Below are 7,269 nucleotides of genomic sequence, written 5' to 3' on the forward strand. Positions count from 1 at the left end.
TACCTTTGTGAAATCAAATATATTTTTTAGAATGTTTGGATTAAATTTCCTTTTTTTAAGATATAATTAAAAATTGTTTTTAAAAGTAATTATATAATCATATAAATGTGTGTATATATATTCACCAAATTAATTGCATTAAAAAAATCGATATGTTTAAAGGGCGTTTTAATTATTTTACACAATATCACGAAAATTATAAGATATTCGGCAGCAATTTTATGTTATTAATTTATTATATTAATTTAAATTAAGTTTTATATTAATATAGCATGATAAAGATTTTAATTGAGATATTATATATAATTTACCATATATTTTAGAGTAATTTTATAACGTTCTAATTAATTTTATAGGCTATTAAAATATGTAATAAATTGAAAATATAGATGATTATTAATTTTAAAAAATATACTTATTTAGTTCAGTATAAGAAAGGATTAGGTAGACGTACAGTACTTTACTATAATGATAAAATATTTTAACGGTAAAATAACCTTTGTAACCTTCACGCTGTCTTTGAATTATAGTTATATTAATGTCTAGCTTACACGCAATGTTGCAGACGATAACTACACCCATAAACTATAGAAAAAATTAACGGATTTACTGTATTATTCGATTTTACGATAAAGGTGTAATTTTTCATAAATATTTTAAACATAATAATAATTACGGTATATTAATTTGCTAACACAAGGGAAATTACTTTTAGAGCTTAAGATAATCCGATAGATAAAAAAAATATATTGCTTCGTTTCTTTATAAATTTTTAATTCTTTCTGACAAATCTAAGTAAATCTTTAGGGTCATTAACCCAAATTTATTTCGCTTTATTTTAATTTATTATAAAATTATCGCCTTAAATTAAGAGCGACCTTAAAGTAGTAATGGTGTAGTTCCGGAGGTGAAAACTGCGCCCAATGATTAAAACCTTAAACTCCACCCAAAATGATAAAAAGTCCATAAGTGTATAAGGTACTATTTTCCAGTGATTTAATATATATTAAATAATTTTGTTACGTTAGCTTAGAAACGGGAGTAAAGAAACGCAACGTAATTTCTAGTCTGTTTACGTATTTTTAGATGATTTTACGAGTCTCATATGCTTAGAATGACTCAGTAACTTGTGTTAAGAATGATAACGAAGTTAGCAATTGATTTTTGGTTGCGTAAGTGGAATTTCTATAGATCTACACGCTACTGTAATTGTCATCCCCATAGGATGGAAGCCAAACAATTGCAAAGATAAATAGTTACGATTATCTTTCTGGATGAAGTTAATCTCAGAATAAAACAGAAACATGAAAACATGTTGTAACTATAACATGTAACATTTCAATTAACTGTTATTAAGCTATTTTATCTATATATAGAGCGGTTCTATTGTGTAATATACAGTATAAATCTTGAATATTTTTATTCTTAATTAATAAAATTTCAATAATATAGTTTTTCTTTACGGAATTATTTGATAGTGATGATGATAATTTTTTTAAAAAGAGGGTATTGATATCTAGTTGTTTTTCTGACTAAAATTTATATCCGGATAACTTTACAATTTTCTTGTTTATCTACATCTTTGCAGGGAAGAGCCGAAATGAAACTACAAAGGCTCTTCTTCGACTGAGAACGACAAGATTTTTCTATTCACTACTGTGTAAACAAAAGAAAAAAATCACGTATGCATCATCCTACAAAGAGGTAGCCAGGAGGAGGTATCCATTTAGTTTTATCAAAACTTTGTGTATAAAAATAGCACAAAAAACACGATAAAATTCTTCAATATCTCTTCTTATAAACTTGAATAATTTTTTAACATGTATATTTTCATATAAAATATATGCAGATAAATAGATATACTTGCTTTAAAATTTATAAAAATAACTACAGTAATTAAAAAAGAATTTAACTTCACTAATGTAATAATAATTACATACAAGATTTAATTTTTTTTTGTAATTTTCTAAAATCATTAATATTAAATATGAATTTTTAATGATGTTTCTTTTTTTATTATTAAATTATTTAATTATAAAATAGCTTTGTGTATACAGTATATTCTAAAATCAATAATTTAATTCACTTTTTGGAATATAGATGGCGCGGTTACAATAGTGATTTTGAATTCTGGGGTTCTCTCACTGGGGTTAACACCCTGCAGTTTACAAATCTCTGTTAATGCATATACAATAATTGGTTTAGTAAATGTTGCATGAATGCTGAATATTTTTACTTAAATAAATTTAACTCTTGCATGACCATATAAACGAATTCTTATGCTAATAATTGAAATAATTCAGTAAAAAATAAATAAATAAAATAATCTAAAAATATAAAGGAGAAAATTGAATTAATTAAAACTGTTTCTGTTCAATTACAGATTAAATATAAAAATTAAGAAAGAATTCTTCCTTAATTTAATAATTAATTTAAACAAAAGTTTATTAATTTAATTACAATTAACGATAAATTTAAATAAACTAGAATAAAAATTTATAAATAATTTTCTTTTAATTAATTAATTAATTTAAAAGTTTTATTATTTTTTTATTTTTTTGTTATTTTTATCAAAGCTTTAAAAGAATTAAATTTATCTTTTAATCCATTTTTTTATTTTCTTTATTATAAAATAAACCTGACAGAATGTTTTAGCAAAAATATACTTTCTAATCTTTCCATGATTCATTAATATATCAAAAAAAAAAAAATAATTACATTAAATAAAAATTCTCCCCACACTATCTGATTATTAGTGTAAACCATAATTTATACTTTAAAAAATATTTTGAAAAATTTTTAAATTTATTTAATAAGATATAATAAGATTAAATATTTCTATTATAAACTAATTTAATCATTTATTTAATTTTTCAATATATTCAAAATTATTACATTTTCTCTTCAACAGATGGCGCCAGAGATATTTAATATAAAAATTATTATTATTATTATTTCATGTTTGATTCGATCAAATTTCAATTTTAATTTTAAGAAAATTGATGGAAAATTGAATTTTATATAAATATATTACATTAAAATTAAATAAAAAGTATAAGCTTTTTTTAATAAAACGTACATTTTTACAGAAAAGCTCGAGAGGATGTTTTAATTAAAAATTTAAGTATAAATATCTGCGCTTTTTCTTCCTCATAAATTAGTTTTTGAATATTTAAGACGGAATAATTATGTTTGGAGAGTATTCTGCATATTTTATTTATTAAACAATTAAAAATAATATTTAATGCATGCAGTAAGGTGTCAAAGCTCATGTTAATATCGTCATTTGAATGGAATTTAACGAATATTTTTCATCTTACTTTAATTATTGAACTCATAACCGTTCTTTTAAACATATTGAACGAATAATAGTTTCAATATTAATAAAAAGGATATTATTTTTCCCTTTTTCTTACATATCAAGAATTTAATATCGGAATAAATTACCGTAACTTTACTTTTTTATTACTCAAGTAATTTAGAATAGAATGATATTGATTGAAATATCTTTTTCTCTTAGACTATTTTCTTTTATTTACTTAGATGAAAGAGAAAATTGAAGAGAGAATATTTTTTCATTTCTTTTCTTCATATAAAAAAAACGAGACAACCAATATAATAATTAGAGTTTGTTGTCATTTATTAGGGATTCCAACAAGTTATTGTAGAAGAATAGAAAACTTCAATGTAAAGAAAGGGAATAAAAATAACAGGATGGAAAAAGAAATACAGTACGTCGAGGAGGTAAAGTTTTGAGAACTGTCAAGTTTTGTAGACATCTGGAAAGGAAAAAAAATAATAATAATAAAAATAAAGTAAGTCTGGCTCCACACTGACTCAAAGTCGTACTGACACATGACAACAACTATTGTGTCCCCCGGCTTGTGTCACTTGGTGCATGTCTTTTTTTTTAACGCTATGTCACATTATATGATATTCAGATTCAATTTTAAAACATATCAACGAACTGCATGTATATTGCACTGATGGAATATAAACACGAATATATATCCATATTTTAATAACATACATTTGAAGAATACATTTAAATGTTTTTGCCTATTTTTAGGTGTGCTAAAAGTAGTCATAAAGTTTATATGTCAATAACGCTGAATATATACATATGATGTAAATCGCCGGTGTAGAATTTTTAAAAGGTGGTTCGTTTGTTTATATTTAAAATGTGTTTTTAAAATTGTGATTATGTAATAAATTTATATCTTATATTTGTAATAATAGTCATAACTAGGCTAATGTAACATAACTAGTTACGTCACGTTACATTAGCCTAGTTATTACTACTGAATACTTAAGAACGTTCTGCAGTATTCAGTAGTAACATAACTAAATCGAAAACAAATAATCTAAAATAATTTCCGGTATATCCTAGTTACGTTACGTTATCGAAGTTTTTAATATAATAAAATCATATACTGTATATTATTACAAAATACTCAATTCAGTTACGTTATTTCAAGTTAATTTGTATATAAATTTCAGTAGAATCTTAATAGATTTAGTCTATGAAGAATGTATTTAAGTTCATATTTATGTATATTAGCGCCTGCAAGCGTAATAATTACAGTATAAAGTTACTAATATAGGAATCATTTATGTTAATTTATTAATATAGAATCTATATTTATAAGAGTCATACATAAACCAAGCTGTTTGATTTATAAGTTACCTTTAATATAACTACTCCTATTAGTGTTACTATACTATATTGCCATTGTTGTAGATTTATATTACAATAACACACCATTAGAGTTATACTTATTATAGATACTAAGTATATTCGCAATATTAAATTGATTAATTTTTACACAGTTAAGTTAGTGTTACGCCATACGTATAAAATTAGATCATTATAACCGTGTATTTGTACATTCATAATAGTTATGCATAAAGATATTTATGCCAGTCCACGCAGTTATTAAAGTTATCCATGTCTTTAGTCTATTTATAGTTGTTATAGACATTAAATTAACATTTAATATACATGCAGCGATGAACTGTATTATTACGGTTTCAGTTTTAATGATTATCATTCCTCGGCTCACTCACTAGCCAAAATTAATTACTTTTAAAGTATTTATATATTAGTTAACGAAATGAATTAGAGCATCTCATTTCCATTTCCGATGGGTTACTCTAAAAGTAATTTGGTTAGTAAATGAATGTTAAATATTAAAACCGTAATAACAATTATATATAAAACTAATAAAAATATGATTAGAAGAGCACATATCTCCTTAATTATCAGAGATAATAAAGCAATGTTTGTCTAAATAGAACGATATTTAAAAATAAAATCCAATCAGTTCAACATACACGAATTGTAGAATGAATTTATTTACACAAGTCATTTGATTAAATTAGTTAAATCACAGTTTATCTTTCACTTGGATCAATAATATTATTACTAGCTAGATAAATGTTTATACAGACAGTAATAAATAATCCATCGCATGTTCTCCCATTTATATTAATTTGAAAATGTCACGAATTATGAATATTTAGTGAAAAATTAATACTAGATAGGTAATATGTTATAAAATTTAATTTCATTTTATAGAAGTTTTTATTAATAAAAAAAAGAGCCTTACGGTTTTATATTTAGTAAAGTAAGTGATTTTTTTTTAAATATATGTATTTTTTTCCTGTATGAAGTTCTTCATCCATCAATCTATATTCACCATTAAGCAAATATATATCTAGAAAATTTTGCCTTTTTTTTTAACTTTAAGAGCCCACAAGTGAGTTTGACACTCTTATTGGATTTCTGAGGTATTCTTTACTGAGATAAGAATCGTTAATATTTCATTATGTAAACTGTATGCTATATATAGAAAAAAAAGCTACCATTTATCAAGTCTCTTTGTGAAATCGTTTAATGTTTCAAATCACATCATTTTTATATAATAGCTATTCAATATTTCTTCAACCATTATCTCATCTTATTTTCATATTTTATAAGATAAAAACGGAGAAATATTTTAGGATGAAAATGTAGGAAGGTGTGACGTGATGATTCGATTCATTTTCTTTAATCAATTAATAAAATTTTGTTAACTTTAGATATTCGTAGACTTTATTTAATATTAATATTTATAAGTTTTAAGAGAATAAATATTAAGAAAACGAATTATTCAGTCGAAATTGTAGTTGTGTTCAGTCGGTTGTCACTTCTATCAACGTTAACCAATCAATTAACGCATCCTCAGTTAAGAATTAGCTCAACCAACAGGAAACTACTCTTGATAGGGAATCATTAAAGTCTAGGCTATTGATGTGTTTGCTTGAATAATAGCTTGTTATACTTTTATGTCCGTTTTAGAAATTTAGTTTCTGATAATACATTTTACAATTGTAAACTGTATAATCAGGGTGTGAAATGATCCGTTCCTAACAAAAACTTGATATTAATTAACGTGATAAAATGTGAAGAGATGTAATTGCAATCCAACTTCAACTCGCTATCTACCATTAACTTCGTTATCATTTTCGAGTGAAAGTTCTGTAAAGAATTTTGTAATTCGAGTAAGTCTGATAAAATTCGTTTTACATTATTCAATATCGATTTTTTTTTTTTAATGTAGAAAAATTATTTAAATGTTATAAAATCTGTAATCAGATTATATGTAATATTATTATTATTATTTTTTATATTTGAAATTTTAAGAAATTGTAAACTTTAGTACATTTAGAAATATACGAATTTATTTATCGAAGTACAAATGATAAATTTCTCTTTTTGAAATTTATTATTTTCTTAATAAAAATTTAGTACGGCAAGAGAGAATATTTTAGAAATACACAATGTAAAACCATCGTTGATAAATCATTCTATATGCAGCGAAGACAGCTGACATTTAGAAGTATACAGGACCAAAACTGCAGAAGTGATGGCCTCCTAATCCCCGAAGACTTCTGATATACAACATTTCATCACTGCCAGAGAAGAAGCACTTTGTCCAGTCAAACCAGTGATCAAATGGAAGTTTTAACGCGATTTATAGGTCTGGCATCTTGTGAATTATCTTAATTATCTTATTAAAACGCTCTCATCTAACACATAAAAAATACATATATTATTTTTATTAAACAATTTTCCGCATAAAAATTATTATATATATATATATATATATATTAGTATAAGTATGCATTATTTATGAATAGAAAGACATTTTTTACCATTTTATTTAGATATTTTATACTGCGACATTCACAAGTTACAATCACTACAGAGAGAGTTAGAAATTAATT

The 7,269-nt window shown here is 23.9% G+C and overlaps 1 long non-coding RNA gene across 1 annotated transcript in view; it reads left to right on the forward strand.

The window, feature by feature from the left end:
• Nucleotides 1-6,280: 6,280 nt before the first annotated feature.
• The window catches only part of LOC111633662, a 5,920-nt gene continuing 4,931 nt past the window's right edge, over nucleotides 6,281-7,269 (forward strand). Inside the window, exons 1-2 of the long non-coding RNA XR_002758086.1 lie at nucleotides 6,281-6,543; nucleotides 6,791-7,022. This is a non-coding gene — a long non-coding RNA (uncharacterized LOC111633662). The remainder of the gene's footprint in view (nucleotides 6,544-6,790; nucleotides 7,023-7,269) is intronic.

The sequence above is a fragment of the Centruroides sculpturatus genome, unplaced genomic scaffold (genome assembly GCF_000671375.1).
Source record: "Centruroides sculpturatus isolate CEXI.00-Female unplaced genomic scaffold, Cexi_2.0 scaffold869, whole genome shotgun sequence".
Classification (NCBI taxonomy): Eukaryota; Metazoa; Arthropoda; class Arachnida; order Scorpiones; family Buthidae; genus Centruroides; species Centruroides sculpturatus.